Below are 16,220 nucleotides of genomic sequence, written 5' to 3'. Positions count from 1 at the left end.
GTTTGTTTTGTTGATAATTTCTCAGCGGAAATCTGCACCTCTGAACCTGTTATACTTTGAGGAAGCCGTGTATTAGCGGAGGTCAGAGATCTCGTGTTTAAATCGCTCAGGGGCCAATTACTGCGCAAGCGTTTTCATTTAGACGGCGAAGATGAGTCCAGAAAATATGTCCGTAATAACAAATGAAAATATGTAGCAAAATAAAAGAGTTTCATTATTATTTAAAAAAAAAAAGTAGTTGGTGTTAGCACTGGTACATTTTTAGGATGGTAAGAGTTCAACTTTTTTATGTTATTTATTTATTCTTTACATTTAGCCTCAGATTAACATTTCCGAGTTTCGGTCTATGACTCTTATACCAGACTGTTATATTGAGTGCTAAAGTTTGTCCTCCCGCCTCTTCTTAGGGCCTTGGATTAAATCACAGAACAATGGCAAGGTCATTTAAGGATAATAATCTTATTAAAATCTGTTTTACAAAATTGTCTAGCAAGCTCAAAAGTTTGCACTATTATCCAAAAAAAAAAAAAAACAGAAATGGAAAAGAATACAAACAAAAAATGTGAATATGTGAAAAAAAAATACATACAAAATATAAATATCTATTATCTAATCCTAATTTGAATTTCTTACCGGTTTCATCATTTAGAAGCAAAGGCGTGTGATTTATTTATTTATTTTTTTTTACACCATATATTCCTGTAAGCTATAAGGCAGCATTGAGGTTTATTATGCTGATGCCTGGATCCAGCAGCGCACTTGACAACCCAAGTGTCAGGGAAAAGAAATGCAGGAACTGGAGCGGCCGTCTCTCTCAGCAAGTCGACTCCTTGACCGTGAGTCACTGCGTCTGTCTTTCTGAAAGGATCTCAGACCCGTACTGCTGTCGAATCAGCGTCAGCGTCATCACCTCGACGCCGGTTAAAGCTCTCAGCAGGTTCCGGGGGAAACATTACGCTTAATTCAGTTTCTGATGGCGTCAGAGACAGGCCTCTGCTCTTGAACCGTGACATTCTGCGTAGGCGAGTGTGAAAAAAAAAAACCAAAACAAAAACGTTGCCTCGCTTGTGTAATGATCACCCTCCGCTCACTGCAGGACCTCTGCATGCATCTCCGAGCTATTAGACCAGCGACACATTGAGCTTTGAGTCGAAAGGATGGTGATTAGGGGTAAAATTTGACTCTACCTGTGACATTCGTTGACAGAAGCTAAAAGAAGAGGTGTTCTGACCAGAGATGATCTAATTTTATGCCTGTCGCTGCAGCACAGCACCGCACAAAGCAGCTCTTTGATCACGCCGAAGCTCCACAACGGCGATTGCTCCTGGTGAAACTCACAAGCAGCACAGATGCGCAAAAATAATCGAAAAACGGAGCAGTTCTCATGCTGAGAGAATTTCTCTGATGTTACATCCAGCGTTCCTTCTCATCTTCTTCCTCCAACCTCCAAACCTTCAGCTTCCGAACGTGTTTCATCGGAAGAGATTCGTTTTCTCCTGTATCGACTCTGACTTGCATGGACACCACCTGTTGCTTGATAATAAATGGCTAAAATGGTAATCCTGATTATTTTGCTCAGTCTTGAGATTATTGATTTCAGTCAGGTGTTAAAGGTTTTTGTTGCACTTTACAGTGTTGTCATATTTACAGTAACTGAATAGACAGCATGAAACCTATATTTCTTCCATTACTTCTTTTGTAAGTGTTAAATCCGTGTACAGTTCAGGATTTAACATAAATAATTTTGCCTGTCTTTTGAAACAGAGACCAGAATATTTTGGTGATTTAATACACCAGAGTTAATAACATAACCACAGCGCCGCTGAATTCTGGATTCTGATTGGTCAGAAGGTGATGATTACTGTTCTATAACAGCGCTTGTTTTAATACGTTCTACAATAACAGCTCTTTCACAAGGACTTGTACAGTACACGCTCCACATAAACAGATTTTAAAAAGTGTTTAATCGTTGATTACCGTTATTTAAACATTTATGGAAGGAGTCTCCGATGTCAGCGCTTTGTAAGAGAGAGAAAAAGAGAGGCGAGTGAGGGAACAACTGTTTATAGCTGCTGTAACGTAAGCGGAGAAACAGGAAGTAACTAAAAACCGGTAAAACAGACAATGTGAGGTTGATGAATGAAACGAAGTTTTGATCGTTGGTAAATCGCTGTGGTGTAAGAGGAATAAAATAATTCAGGATGTACTGTTATTGTAAAAATACATCAAGCACACATCAACAATATCTAAGAAACCAACCTGAATTAAGTTTAGCTAAGCTCACCAATTTCACAGTTGATCGTATTTTTCATATTTTAATGATTTTGATATCAACCTGTATGTTTCAACATATTAGCCATATAAGAGATGGTAAATGATAGTATAGGATTGTCGACTCAAAGCAAAATTTCTGGCGAACTGAACCGTTTTTAGAGATATTGTCATCCCTGACAGATCGCACGGCAGGCCACAAGACAAAAATCTTACTTACAGTAAAAACTAAAATGAATTGTGCCTTCTAAAGGTTTATCCGAGACTTAATATCTAACGAGGAAAAAGTTGACCGTGACCGCCTCAGTGCCTCAGTGATATCTGATGACTGAATTTAGTTCTTGCTTCATTATTTTTCCCCGCAGCCTCGATGTTACTTGATATGAAAACTCAATATCGGCATTTCTAGTCCTGACGTTGTCACACGGCTACAATCTCCCCTCCTGTGATGGATGAGTGAGCCTGTCTCATCACCTGGGCAGACAAAAACAGGCTCGCTTTTCTTCACGGGCTTCCCAGAGTTCCCTGAGGGAGTTTGCATGAGCGATCGATCTGTGGAAATTTCCTGCCATTACTCCCCATTCCGGTTCGTTATTCCGTTATGGAGTTTCGTACTCATGAAGCTGTGACTAACATCTGAATCCTCTGTCTGTCAATGTGACACACAAGCCAGTGGCGTAATTGATACACATTACGCAGAGACTGTAATTTTCGAAGATTTCAGCCTGTGCTGAGTGTCAGTAAAACAAATTACGGAGCACGGGATTACAAGAGTGTGATATGTATTCTCCATACATTATAGCCTTTTGGTTGACTCGGAGGCAACGAGCGACCGCAACATAATACGAGTCATAAATATTTCAGGAAGCAGCGGGTAAGTACAACAGCTCCGCTTTGTAAATGGTGCTCGAATCACACATTAAGCCTGAGAATAATGAACAGACATTACACTTTCATTCCACTCCTAACAAGGCTTTTGTATATATTCCCGTCACTTCCCTTTAAATGACAATACACAACATGCTTATTGAACAAATGAGCTGGAGAGTCCTTTCCGCTGGAAGCTATCGTGCGTCCCTGCATTCATTTTCTCACGCGATAAACAAATCAGTTCACCACCCTTCTACAGGTGTGGTCTCCAACCGCCTCCACGTCTCCAGCCAACGGTGTGTGTCACAAGTTTAATTTCTCCCACCATCTGCTGGCTCGGAGCCCGGTGCCGTAGATCATCAGCGTTTTGACAGATACAAACTGCGTCTGTCGAGAGAGGCCTCTCCCAAGGACTCGTGCAATATGGCTGTGTGGAATCACAGTCTGTACTCGCCGTCTGAACCACCCTCATTTTCAAGGACTTTGGAGAAAGATTATAAATGCTGGAGTTGGACCAAAAAAGAGGGATAGGTTTGGAGGAAAATCAAACATAATTACCCCTGTGGTAATTTTTTCAACAATGGGGATTGGAGACGCAAATCCTTTCCGGCTTTGAGCATTAATTGTTGGAAGTCAATAGGGTATGACAAGTTTCCAGTCATCCAGGGCATTTCAAAATGGCAACAATGCAAGATCTGACATTGATTTGTTTACATATTTGACAGACGCTTTCAGCAGCTGAAGGTTAAGGCCCTTGCCCCTGGACGCTTGGATTCAAAAGCATAACCGATTGGTAGTCCAGAGCCTTAACAGCTAAACCAATGAACACAATGTTTATTTTAATCACCTGCAGGTACTTGACCAAGACAACCAAGTAAAAAGTAACCTAGTCTGACAGGATAGTGGTTCCGGTACCCTTCCATCAACTCTCACGTCAGAACTTTAACCACTGAGGAACGGTTACACTTTGATAAAGATCAGCGATGGGGATTGAAGACACCAGTCTACTCCTGGTCTCAGATTCTGAATCTTCTTGTTTTTAGAGTATGTTATACCACAGGACTGTTGAGTTCTGGATTGTGATTGGTGAGAAGAGAAGGAGTTGATTAATTTTCTAGAACAGCAGCTCTGACAGTAGTGCCGCTGCAAATCACAGGTTTATATTTATATTTATATTAATGCGCTCGTTCTTATACGTTATCGTTTCTCTAGTAACAGCTCGTTCACAGGGTCGTGGACAGCAGACGCTCCATGTAAACAGATTTTAAACAACGTTGATATGATGAAGTTTTCTGTAATTAGATGTTTATTTAACATTTATGGATGGAGTCTCCGGAGTCAGCACTGTAAGACTATTAGTAGTCTTTTTGTTAATAGTTACATTTAATGTTGCAGAACGTCTGTGAAACACGTTCTCACTTCCGTTATAGCAGCTATAAACAGTCGTTCTTTCAAAACGACAAAAATGCAGCTTGTCATTTTTTTTTACTGAGAAACCGCAAAGAAGACTTCTGGAGACTCCTTCCATCCATGTTAAATAAACGTCTCCTTTCAGAAATGATACAGCGTTAGGGACTAAATTATACATGTTAACTGTAGAGTTTAATATTTTAAAATTTCATATTAAATATTATCTTTCATTAGAGATAATAAATGGCTGTCAGCCTTTTAAAACGTTGAAGTCTGTGCACATGAGTGAAGGCTGTCAGAAGCAGGCCGTGAGTTAATTTGCGCTGGGAGACTGTAAAATCATTTATAAAGGTCAGAATGCGCAACACAACAGAAGGAAAACGTGCGGGAATTGCGCGGAGCTGTTTGGTTTAATCGCTCTAGACGGAGGCTGCTTTAATGTGTCTGCGGAAAGGTGATGAGAATCGAGACACATGGCAGCCTGTGTTAATTAAATCCCTCTCGCCCCGGTTTGGGTGACAGGTCTTACTTATGCTTTCACTCTGAGAGAAATGAACAACCCACAGATCAAACAAATCCATCTCTGCAGCGAGGCAGCTACCATTTACGGCTTGATAAAAAGAGCAGAAAAGCACGGGCTAATCAAACTGACGTCGCTATCGTCTAACAGCAAACAAACTTCACAGCAATAAATCAACAGAATTGAAAAGTCAACAGATTGAGCTTTTCTCCTCTAATTTGCAAAAGCACGAAAATAAAAAGTCTTTTCAATCCCCCAAAATCCCACAGCGCATTGATTTCACTCATTATGTCTAATTAACACTCCTGTTACACCGTGACTCCAGTGTAATCAGCTTGTTTGGAGACGCGACGGGTGTGGCCTTCCTCAATTATCACATCCAGAAAGCACAGACAGAAAAGCTTTGTGCACATTACATGATTTTAGCCACCATTTTCGGCGACTCCTCGCTGCGTGCCCCTGCTGCGACCGCACGTGAACGTGAACATGAGCGCTTCAGTGACGCGATTTTCTCAGTCTGAGTAATTGTCTAAGCCCTGACAGTTTCAAGAATGTTTGGTTTTCTCAGCAGTGAATTGCTTAGTGCGAACCCCTCTGCAGCTGGGTGGCAGAACAGCGATGAGAAACAGCCAGCGAGAGTCCGAGAGGAAATCAGATCTCCTGTCATGCGCAGCAGATCCCTGAATCCAGTTTATCGTTTGGTAGGGAGCGAAGGCAAATTGTACGTACAATAATAACGCTCCTGTAAGAACTATTTGTCACGTCAAACCCAAATGTCATGAACAACAAAAATAAAAACAAAATCGAAGCTCACAGTATAAAAACAACTCCTTATTTCTTTGCACTATACCTCCAGTTCTCTTTGCGGAACAGTCGATCCTCACTCCCTGCATCTCCCAAACCAATCCTTCCTCCACATTTTTCTGTTATTGTTATATTATACTTTTATTTGTTTTCGTGCTTTGTTAGAAGTCTCACGATAGACCACCGCAGCATTTATTTTCATGAGAAAGCAAGATGTGTGTATCGTGAGTGTTTAGGCAGAGATCTCTCCAGGTGAAAGATGGTGTAGCGTGTGTGATCCTGGTCTGCGAAAGATCGCTACGTCCACAAAACAGATCGCAATCGATAAAGGTGGTGTAATGTTAGCGGGTAAGCGATTCTAAGGTTTTGAAAATTGTGTAGTGTGCACTCGGGGGGTAAAGTAAGGAATAAAACACTTCTGGATGTGATGTTATAGGAAAATAATCAAAAACAGGCTGGTGTGTTAAAGCAGAAGATACTGTTAACACCTAAAAGTGTTTTATTCCTCTTACGCCACAGCAATTTTTCCAACAATTACTATATTTATTAATCACAGAATGACATGCTGTGTTGGTCTTAATTTTAAAAAAATCATTGTCGTGTTGCTGTGGTATAAGAGGAATAAAACACTTAACTTCCGAGGTGGTAACAGTAACTCTGCTTCATCACACTGCTCAGTTGTTGATTAATTTCCAGTAACAGCGCAACACAGCTGTACAAGCCCTGAGATAGATTGAATTAAGTATTAATGTTATTAAATAAAATCGATTTTTTTTTTAGTACATACAAGTCAGATATCATGTTAAACGTTTCAGAAACGCTATTTAATATCATACTATTCTTAAAATACCATTTGTAGTTGATCTCACTTTGTCTTAAAGTCTATTACGGCTAGCAGAACTATATTATTTTGTTTACAAGCGCACCCTTCAGCGGTCGTAACGACTCTTGTGCTCTCGCGGTTCCGTACGATCGTCCGTGGCGGAGTAAATAAAGGCCGTGTTCCTGTGACAGAGCCGTACATCACGCCGGAGAGACGGGGAAGTTGGAGGGCGGATATGAAAGAGAGATAGCGCGCGAGAGGTGAGGGAGAACAGACACCGCCGGCCGGTATTGATTAAGTGCCTGTCGGCTGGGGGACTGAAGCTGAATATTTTGCCCAGCGAGAAAAAGTGTATTATTTTAAAGGTCACGGCTTGCATTACACCTCTTTCCTCCACAGCCGAGTCGGATAAACAGCATGTCGCTGGAACGCAGCCAAGAACAGCGCACCACCTCCGTCAGGCTCTCCGCTCGTACATTTTTATTTACTCTTTACTGAACCGTGATGATGATGATGATGTGGAAAAAGACCACCAGGCCAAGGAGCTCGAGCAAACAAGCGGAGCAATTTATACTCATTTTACTCGTATTTACACACGCATCTTTTACTCAATTAAATTGTCGCCGGTTGGCAGTAATAATTTATAATCCGATCATTTATTCACGGGTCTCTTTTGACGAGTCTTAATAATGTCGTGATTGATTTTATGTGTGAAATTCATTTTCTCTGCATGCATTTGTTTTTTTTGTTTTTTTTAAGCGCTCAAATGAACAAGCAGGAAATTTGCACTCTATTCGTGTACGTACCAAATTTAATTTTCAATTTCATCGATTAACAAACTAACACTTGTAAGCTCCTGTACCTGTGTCACGTATCCTACCGTGCACGTTTTACAGATATATATTATATATTTATTATAATTAAAATAAAATGTTGAATTTTTTGTCATCAGCGGTATTTTACGATTCCTGCTCCTGTACCTCGGTCCCCTGGATTTGTCGCTCTAAAACGAGAGCATGTTCTTTGAAAATGTCGATTACAGGCGTCGTGACGGCGTCGTGTTTCTCTGCGTTTCGGCCGAAGCGATAAACTTTGAGCGATGAACGAGGACTCGCGTGTTACCGAGTGAAACACAAAATGAATTCGAAGCCAGATTGGGACGAATTTTATACATGCGACTTGTACACGTTGAATTTTCTGGGTTTTTCATGTTTGGACTTTTGATAAACTTTCAGTTGGATGATGGGAAGGCGTGTGGGCGTGTGGAGGGCTGTTATACGAAACAAATTATTGCGTAGTGTATTCCGAGTGTGTATTCCGAGTGTGTATTCCGAGTGTGTATTCTGAGTGCGTATTCTGAGAGCATATTCCGAGAGCATATTCCGAGAGCATATTCCGAGTGTGCAATCCGAGTGTGTATTCTGGGAGCGTATTCCGAGTGTGTATTCCGAGTGTATATTCTGCGTGTGTATCCCGCGTGTGTATTCTGCGTGTGTGTATTCCGCGTGTGTATTCTGGGAGCGTATTCCGAGTGTGTATTCTGCGTGTGTATTCGGAGTGTGTATTCCACGTGTGTGTATTCTGCGTGTGTGTATTCCGCGTGTGTGTTCTGCGTGTGTATTCCGTGTGTGTATTCCGCGTGTGTGTATTCCGCGTGTGTATTCGGAGCGTGCTGCTGCGGTGTGTGAAGATGGAGAGCGATTTTGTACAGCGGGGTTCTGATTAGGCCCGTCGTCCTGCCTGCTAGGCTACACTCGGCTCGGTAATTGGAGCTGGCGGGAGGTTGCAGCCTTCCTCTCTCGCTTTTTACTTTTCATCCCACTGCCATATCCACACACACACGCACACACAGACACACACACACACACACACACAGACACACACACAGACACACACACACACACACACACACAGAGTACATTTTTTAAAACCCTGTAGCGCTTCCCTACCTGTAATAAAGTGTAAGAACCTGCTTGAGTTTAAAGCAGCGCCGTCGTGCAGCGAGACATCGTCCAGCTACATCCTACTATGTCCAGCTACACCTGTTATGTCCTGCTACATCCTGCTACACCAGCTACACCTGCTACACCTATTATGTCCAGCTACATCCTACTATGTCCAGCTACACCTGCTACACCTGTTATGTCCTGCTACATCCTGCTACACCAGCTACACCTGCTACACCTATTATGTCCTGCTACATCCTGCTACACCAGCTACACCTGCTACACCTATTATGTCCTGCTACATCCTACTATGTCCAGCTACACCTGCTACATCTGTTATGTCCAGCTACATCCTACTATGTCCAGCTACACATGCTACACCTATTATGTCCTGCTACATCCTGCTACACCTGCTACACCTGTTACATCGAGCCCTGCTACACCTGTTAGATCCTGTTACATCCTGTTAAATGCTGCTATGTCCTTCTACATCCTTCTACACCCTGCTAAACCTGATACATCCTACTACACCTGCTACATCCTTCTACACCCTGCTAAACCTGATACATCCTACTACACCCTGCTACACCTGATACATCCTACTACACCTGCTACATCCTTCTACACCCTGCTAAACCTGATACATCCTACTACACCCTGCTACACCTGATACATCCTACTACACCTGACACATCCTTCTACACCCTGCTAAACCTGATACATCCTACTACACCCTGCTACACCTGATACACCCTGCTAAACCTGATACATCCTACTACACCTGCTACATCCTTCTACACCCTGCTACACCTGATACATCCTACTACACCTGCTACATCCTTCTATACCCTGCTACACCTGATACATCCTACTACACCTGCTACATCCTTCTACACCCTGCTACACCTGCTACATCCTTGTACACCTGCTACACCTGCTACATCCTTGTACACCCTGCTACACCTGCTACATCCTTGTACACCCTGCTACACCTGCTACATCCTGCTGCACCTTCATGAGGATGACTACTGAGCATTGTTCTTTTTTCTTTCTAGAAAAACGTTGAAGCTCAGGAAAACAAATGTCTCAAATGTTTCAAAAGGTCTTGTATAGCCATGTTTACACATGCACCAGAAAACACTTCAAAAAAAGAAAAGCTGCATTAAGAAATATACAAAACACCAATAAAAGAATAAATAAAATTATATAATATATAATAAATAAAAATCTACTAAAAGTAAGAGAATGAATAAGACCCTCAAAATGAAACAGTGATTTATTTTTTTTACTCAGAGATGATTTTGCTTTATGAGTTTGACTTAAATGAAATAATATTTTACTAAAACAGCCACTTTAACTGTGAAAGTTTTAAATCTACAGCCCCCATTAGTACAGATTCAAACATTCACACTAATAAATAATAAACTTTTTATTTATGTGTACTGTATTATTCTGTTTATTTATCAGGCCTATAAAGATTCTTGATTTTTTTTTAATAAAAGTGTGTAATGTGAGTGGCAATATTTTAACTATTTATTACTATTAATAATACATCTTAGTTAAAATATTTATATTAGAGCCATAGACAGTTTTGATTCCTGAACTTTCCACTCACAGAAACATTTTAATCTTTAAAAAAAAAAAAAATCTAAACGTCAAACAGGCTAAGGTGGGTTTTGTTTTCTGCCACTGAAAAACAATAAGAAATAAAAATGAAGGTGTCTTTTTGGCCTGAATTTGAGAAACGTCTCTCTAAACCGTAAAAACAATTCCTTCTGTTACTCCAGTCAGGATTTGCCGGATTTTTGTGCCAGTAATTGTTTAAAATTTTATTCCTATTTTGCAGCATTATTCGTTTTTTCATTGTGCTGAATATTAAATATAAATGAACCTCAGCAGCTTGTTGTTTAGCTTCGAGATTTAGTTTCATCGTACATTTGTTTAGTTTCAATCCAACGCTAGATGAAAATACAACTACAGCAGAGCTAGCTTTTGTAACAAGCGGAAGAATGCAGCTGGAGAAGGTTTACAGGAGGTTTCGCTCGGTTTGCAAGCTTGTTACGGCGGCTTTTAGTATTTTATAATTTTGTAAACAGCTAGCTAGCAAGTGGAATCCCTATAATATATTAGGCAGTCTATAAAGTCGGAATGAAAATCAATTTTTTTTACAGTTTTTTTCAGTGACAGAATTATGGGACTGAATTCTTCAGAAACTTGTCCACAAGACGTCTCTCCTCATGCTGCACTTTATCTGGGAAAAACATCTCGGCAACTCGCTCGTGAATATTATGGTTTATTATATAAGCGATTTCTCAGCACGTTCTCGCTAAAGGAGTCTGTTTACAGATTAACAGCATTTACTTTTGTCCAGAACTCGTTCTGCTTTTTCGTCTTTACTGTCAACACGTTAATCAGATAGACTTCTTATATTGCGCGCAAGCAGTGGCTGGTGTAATTTATTGCTTTTCACAGAACAATGTCCCTTTTTACTTCCAAATAAGCGATTGCGCCAAGGTTCTGTTAGCGCCATCAGAGACGCCTGCCTTTTTTATTTTTCCTTTCTTTCTTTCTTTCTTTTTTTTTTTTTAATGGCTGTTGGCATCGATAAAGCCGAGCTGCTACTGGCCTGGTTCCATATTCAGGCAGATAATACAATACATTACCATCTGTAGGAAGCCTACGAGGGCTTATCACTCTTCTAGGCCCTCATTAAAATACTGTCTTTACATGACAACAGTGAATTTCCTTTTGGAAGGGAAATTTAATTAGGTGTCTTTGTGTGCTGTATTGTTGCTCCGGTACCTGCAGGTCACCGCCCTGGCTCACGGCGCTCGCTTTCTTTACAAGACCTTGATTCAGAAAGAAAGTGTTTGGAAAAGGACGTGACTTCTTTTTTAAAAAAATCTATAAAAAGATCAGAGTTTTGCTTAATACTTTAGACACTATTCGACACTTTTTTTTTTAGCATTCTTTTCCAGTGGGTCGCATGATGTCCTTAATATGCAAATAACACTTCTAACTGAGGCATCAAATTTGCATAAAAACATGAAACTTGTCAGTCAACACGCGCTGTCTCAGCACAAACATTGTGATTGGTCAGAAGAGAAGGTGTTGCTTAGTTTTCTAGGACAGCAGCTCTGACAGTAGCGCAGCTGCAGATCTCAGGTTTACATTAACATCAATGCGCTTGTTCTGATATGTTATGGTTTCTATAGTAACAGCTCACTGTACACGAATAATAAACGTGTGTAATCGCTGATCTGTAAGGAAACGTGTATGGAAGGAGTCTCCAGTGTCAGTGCTTTGTAACAGTCAGAGGGTAACAGCTTTACGGTTTCTCAGAAACATGACAAACTGCGTTTTTTTTTTTTTTTTTGTCTTAAAGAGAGAGAGAATAAACAGAAACTGGTGAAGGAATGACTGTAGCTGCTGTAACGTAAGTGCAAACAGGAACTAACATGAAATGTAACTATAACTGGACAGAAAGTATGACATGTCTTTTTTTGATTTAAAAAAAACTGTAATTGTAGGTAAATTGCTGTGGTGTAAGAAGAATAAAACACTTCCTGCGGTGCTGTTATGGGAAAATAATCAACGTCGAGTCAGTAACAGTAACTCCGCTTCATCACACCACGTCAACGTTGATTATTTTCCTGTCACAGCACAACAGGGAGTGTTTTTGATCAGACTCTGTAGCGTAAAAAAATGTTATGGTGGTTTTATTTCCAATTGGTTTCTCATTTATGGCTGAAATTGAGTATTATTTATTTTCACTCATCTGAAAACTGAACAGTTCACTGAGAGTTTACGTAACCAATGACTGAACTTTTCACAACATGATCAGAGACGGAGGCTAAATCCCAAACTCGTGGCCAAAAAATTAGTTTAAGTGTTGTTAAATAAAAGGGACTTGATTTGTTGTGAGAGCTCGTTATTCCTCACTTTATGTAGATAGTGCACTGAAATAGGGAACAGGAAGACATTTCGGATCGAGCGAAGAACAGGAAAGTCTGTCGTAAACGAAAACTCAGAGTCAATTCGAAACCGTAAAGTCCTTTTCTTTTCCGACCCGATATTATACCCGTAATCATAAGGAAGCTAAAATTCGGTTTTACTCTCATTTCTGAACCGCTTTGAAGCTGAGAAGACGGAGTGTGAAAAACGGCTGCAAATTACATTCAGCAGAAACAAACAAACAAATTAAAAAAAAAAAAACCTTGATGAAAGCTTGTTAATTGAAACGTTCAAACGAGCTGCAGATGCATCACCTATAAAAATAGACGCTGGTAATAAAAGCAGAGTGAATAGAAGGTTCTTAGCGCCGTCTGCTTCCTGACAAACACACCGGGGTCAAAAGGTGAGGCGTGAGACTCGGCTCGGGGAGTCGTCAGACTCGTTTCAGCTGAGCTGTCAGATCACACGGCTTCCTCTGAAAGGCTGCAGGTCTGGACCTGCGCGTGTCGGAGCGTTTCAAACCGTAAGGGTTTGGAGTTTGGGGGGAAAAATGTGCCTGAACTCATCCCCTGTCATTTCACTGCAGTCACTATTACCTCACCTGTGTGACAGGGTGAAATTAAACTCTGCGGTTTTCACTGAAGAGGAACGCTACATCAGAGCGGGATTTTTAGGTTTTTTTTTTGTGAAACCTAAGACCACTTCCTGAACCTTTAAACGTTACCTCATCGTAACTTTTCTTAATTTTACAGATACATAAAAAAAAGAAGACGAAAGTTCTCGATCTTGGTGCACGGCGTTTATCGATGGCTTAGCGCTTTATCTGTCGCTAGTTTTGCTGTTAATCCTCTTAACTCGCAACTGATTCAGAGCAAGGCTAGCAAAGACGGAAGAAAAAAGCCGCCTCCATTTTCAAAATCTTTTCTCATCTGTACAAAAAGACCACAAGCTTCAGACGGAGGCCGAAAGTTCAACTCGAAGCTTTGCGAATGTTCTTCGCTACCGGAGGTCCACAATGTCAAATTTCTGATGCAGTTTTTTCCTGCTGTGAGAAATTAAATAAATAAATAAATAAATGAACAAACAAACAAACAAGTAAGTAAGTAAGGAAGGAAGGAAGGAAGGAGTCTCCAGTGTCAGCGCTTTGTAACAGTCAGAGGTAAAACTTTAAGTTTTCCGACATCTTCAGGACCGAGGAGTTTGCGCTTTCTCAGTAACATGAAATAACAAGCTACGTTTTAATGTGAGAGAGAGAGAGAGAGAGAGAGAGAGAGAAACTGATGAGGGAATGGCTGTTTATAGCTGCTATAACGTACCTGAGAACAGCAGCGTGTTTCATTTAACAGTTAAAAGGTATGACGAGAGGAGAGGAATAAAACATTTCGGGACTCGCTGCTGTAGGAAAACCATCAACCGGCTTCATCACACCACCCCGTCGTTGATTAGTTTTCTCCAACTGTACAACACGGAGTGCTTTATTCCTTACAAAATGCCTAATTATGAGTTACTAAATGTCAGAATTCTCTCGCTTGTCCCTTGTTCAAAATGGTTTTGAAATATTGCATCAGCTTTATTAAAGTCATTACTGAGCAAGTGCTCTGATTAACCAATGCCTAAACTTTAGAAAAACAATGAGTCAGGGGGTTTGGCAGCATTTTCAGAGTCGAGCAGGTTTATGATGAGTAACGAGAGAGAGAGAGAGAGAGAGAGAGAGAGAGAGAGAGAGAGACCTGTGGGGGAAAAGTAAGATATTTTTGTATAAAGTTTCCTCCATGATGATTAGTCACGTGTGTTTTTAACTCATATTTGAACTAAAGCACTGCTTAAACTGGATTAGTTTTAGCAGAGGAGATAAGTGTGATTTGTAAAGGGATTTACAGCAGGATAACCTCAGGGCACGAGGCTGTGTCCGCTTCCAGGTCGATCTCAGAAACAAGACAGCTGTTAACTGTTACTTCTTCCTGTTCTGGTGAAACCATTGGATTAAAGTCAGAGATTTTGTTGGTAATCATTTCAAATCAATTCAAATAGAGTTTGAGGCTATAAAAGTTGCTCTTATACGCTAAGCAACTTGCACTGGGGTTTGTACAGCAGGCTCTCGACACCAAGGCGTTAAAAATCATGTGTAGTCTTCGATACGGTGAAGTTTTCTGTAAGGAGACGTTTATTTAACGTTTATGGAAGGAGTCTCCAGTGTCAGGTTGAAGGCTGGTGAGGGAACGGCTCTTTATAGCTGCTATAACAGAAGTGAGAAGTTGTTTCGGATGTTAACAACGTCCCACAACATTAAACAAGCATGATGTGTCATTCTTTAATAAATAAAATGTAATCATTGGCGAATGTCTGTGGTGGAAGAGGAATAAAACACTTCAGGACGTGCTGTTATGGGAAAATAATCAACTTCAGGGTGGTAACAGTAACTCTGCTTCATCGCACCACACTGTTGTTGATTATTTTCCTATATGTGGAGTGTTTTTCTGCAACAGAGTGTTTTATTTCTCGTTTATCGTCTCTGATTGGCTGACTGTGTTCCCTTATTATTGTCTTCTTGTTTTTATATATAAATATATAATAATAAGTAAAAAAAAAAAAACAAACAGCACGGATTCAGACAGAAAGAAATGACTTTTACGCTACAATCCATCAAAAAAAGTAAAATCTGTGAAAGTCTCAATCTTCAGGACGGAAGAGTTTACGCTCTTTTGTGGTTTCTCGGTAACATGACGAGCGTTTTTTATTTATTTTTTTTGTCTTATTAAATTTAAGAGAGAGATGAAGAGAGAGGCTGGTGAGGGAACGACTGTTTCTAGCTGCTATAACATACATGAGAACAGGAACTGACGTGTTTCATGGACGTTCCACAGCATTAAATGTGTAACTCTAAACGAATAATCAGTTGTAATCGTTGGCAAATTGCTGCGGTGTAAGAGGAATAAAACACTCGGAGACGTGCTGTTGTTGGAAAATAATCGACTTCGGGATGGAAACAGTGACTCCGCCTCATCATACCACTCCGTCATGTCTTATTTCTGACTCTTAAGCCGCCCTGTATGCTGTTAATAAAGCTTTCATGAGAGTCCGTCACCTGACGGCCTTAAAACCTGAAATATAACATTTCTCCACAGAATAAATAAAGAAAGTCCACACACACTTTCACACGGTGCGAGTGCTGTGCTTGTTAGAGAACAGTGTGTCCTCTGGGCTTTCAAACGTAAACACGTAGCAACCCGACGCGTCTCCAGCGGCTTAATGAGGCGTATCGTTATTGTGCACCCGCTAAGCTTATTTCCACCCAGACCTGCGCCGATGCTAGAGCTAACACATGCTAACAGTACAACTCATAACGTGATTAATTACTCCCTCACGAGCCTTCGTTCAATTACAGCTTTAAACACTTACAGACAACACGCACTTGTATGAGATTACCGATCGACGTTCTCTACAAGTGTCCAAAATGTTGCTGTTTATAGTTTGTGTGTCGTAATAAGGTTCAAATCAATGTTTTTAAGCCTCAAGCACTTGAATTAATTTCTCTCTCTCTCAAGGATGAGAAAGAAGGACAACACCGAGCGTTCACTCTGCTGGAGCGCGTCGAGGTTAAGTGGCCCGAAGTAAAAAGCGT

General features: G+C 40.6%; 1 protein-coding gene across 5 annotated transcripts in view; it reads left to right on the top strand.

The window, feature by feature from the left end:
* The window catches only part of ptprfb (protein tyrosine phosphatase receptor type Fb), a 201,502-nt gene that overhangs the window by 82,514 nt on the left and 102,768 nt on the right, over positions 1–16,220 (top strand). The gene's annotated exons all lie outside the window — the stretch shown is intronic.

This window comes from Pangasianodon hypophthalmus, chromosome 21 (genome assembly GCF_027358585.1).
Source record: "Pangasianodon hypophthalmus isolate fPanHyp1 chromosome 21, fPanHyp1.pri, whole genome shotgun sequence".
NCBI lineage: Eukaryota > Metazoa > Chordata > Actinopteri > Siluriformes > Pangasiidae > Pangasianodon > Pangasianodon hypophthalmus.
This window is presented reverse-complemented; position numbering and strand designations above follow the sequence as displayed.